The sequence below is a fragment of the Etheostoma spectabile genome, chromosome 2, assembly GCF_008692095.1.
Source record: "Etheostoma spectabile isolate EspeVRDwgs_2016 chromosome 2, UIUC_Espe_1.0, whole genome shotgun sequence".
NCBI classification, from domain to species: Eukaryota; Metazoa; Chordata; class Actinopteri; order Perciformes; family Percidae; genus Etheostoma; species Etheostoma spectabile.
Genome location: NC_045734.1, coordinates 21,618,817 through 21,620,631, shown reverse-complemented (window position 1 = coordinate 21,620,631; position 1,815 = coordinate 21,618,817). Strand labels below are relative to the sequence as shown.

At 40.9% G+C, this 1,815-nt stretch overlaps 2 protein-coding genes across 6 annotated transcripts in view; both read left to right on the top strand.

Annotated features, from left to right (window-relative positions):
• LOC116700184 (complement C3) overlaps positions 1 to 1,815 on the top strand; it is a 134,518-nt gene that overhangs the window by 76,300 nt on the left and 56,403 nt on the right. The window lies entirely within an intron of this gene.
• The window catches only part of LOC116700260 (complement C3), a gene marked incomplete in the record, with an annotated part of 10,776 nt that overhangs the window by 1,601 nt on the left and 7,360 nt on the right, over positions 1 to 1,815 (top strand).

Below are 1,815 nucleotides of genomic sequence, written 5' to 3'. Positions count from 1 at the left end.
CAACTACGAGGTGGAGACTGACGGAGGCTATGGATCAACTCAGGTAACACAGACCCCTCTCTACATCTTGATGCCTGCAGCTTATGTTAGCTCATAACTTATATTTCTTGTAAATCTTGTTCCTGTCATTCACGTTTTCTCTTTCTAGGCTACTATAATGGTGTACCAGGCTTTAGCGGAGTACCATTCTAATGCTAAAGATCAAGCTGGGGAAAATGATCTGAAAGTGGAGATCTGGTTGCCAGACAAGTTAAAGCCTGACACGTACAACTTCAACTGGGAGAAGAGCGGCGAACGCCACGTCACCAGAACATCTAAAGTGAGAAGACACATAAACAAACGTATATTGGCACATTAATATCATCATTCCTGATGTTTTTATTCTGCTAATGTGTGTGCGTGTGTGTTTGCATAATCAAATCCACCAGATAAATGGCATAAACCAGGATGTAAAAGTAATTGCCACGGGCATAGGAGAAGCAATGTTGACAGTAAGTACAATTTGTCATTGTACTGAGTTTTATCATCTTTTGTGACAGGTGACCAGCAGTATTTTACAGTAATTTTGTATTTCTCAATAATTTTTGTCTTATTTTGTGAAACCGTGAGGATTCTGGACATCTAACCAAACCTAGCTGTGACCTCAGCTGTTGTCAAAACAGCAGGGCATGATGGACAATGTATATGCACCACCAAATTTAAGTACAGTAGAACTGAATAGTTTCCATTTTTATCCCCCCCAACCTAAATCTTGGCAGGTATACTTTAAAGACACATGTAACACAGAGTGTATGTTTACAGTATACAGAGTTTGTAAGCGTAAATACTAAGCTAACAGTATGTGACAGAGATATAGAAAATGTTTCTATACGTTTCCTAAAATGGAAAGAAAAGAATGAACCTGAAAATGAGCATTTTATTTTTCCATCATTGTGCCCTTTTTGAATCTCTGAAAAGACCAAAGACTTGTTTTGGATATTTTTAATGTATGTGTCTATTAGGGATGATCCGAGTACTCGGCTGAAACGAGTATCCGGTACGGATAAAGCACTTTTGCCGAGTACAAGTATTATGCGAGTAATACGAGTCAATATCTGTACTCGGATTGAATCCTCAGCTGACCGCGCTGCGTTCTGTGATAGTCACAGCGCCCCTCCCTACACACACACGCTCGTCTCAATCACACACACAGAACACGGAGAACAGCGCTCCTTCTATCTCTCTCCCTCTCTCTCCCTCCTTCACCCTCTCTCTCTCTCTCTCTCTCTCTCTCTCCCTCTCTCTATCCCTCCCCGCGGGTCTGTTCCGTTAACGTTTAGGGTTTCTTCAGCTTCAGGTTTGTTTTTAACTTCGGTTGTAGTACTTACCTAGTAACCAGTAGACTTCTGGTAAACGTGGGGTTTCAGACATGCTGCTTGGTTTAAATGCAACTCCCGTTGCGTCTTTGTTGCGTAGATATATATATTTTTTTAACCGTCAGCTGGCTTCATTAAAGTCAATGCAGCATCTGCCCCCCTCCCCTCCACCCCACCCTCTCCCTCTCTTGTTCATTACATTTTACTTCACAATTGCAAACCGCATGTGTTGTATTCATTGTTGCAAAACTTGTTGTGTATATAGTTTGTTTGTTACCATGACAACACCATTGATCTGAAGCTCAATGCTGTCATGTAAATAGTTTTCTAATCAGCAATAAATATAACAATTTCTGATCAACTCATATCAATTGCATGCTTAAATAACATAGTGGTTAAAGCCCCACCCATTTCAAGACAACCAGACTCACTTCCGGGTTAAATTCTGTCCACTTCCGGG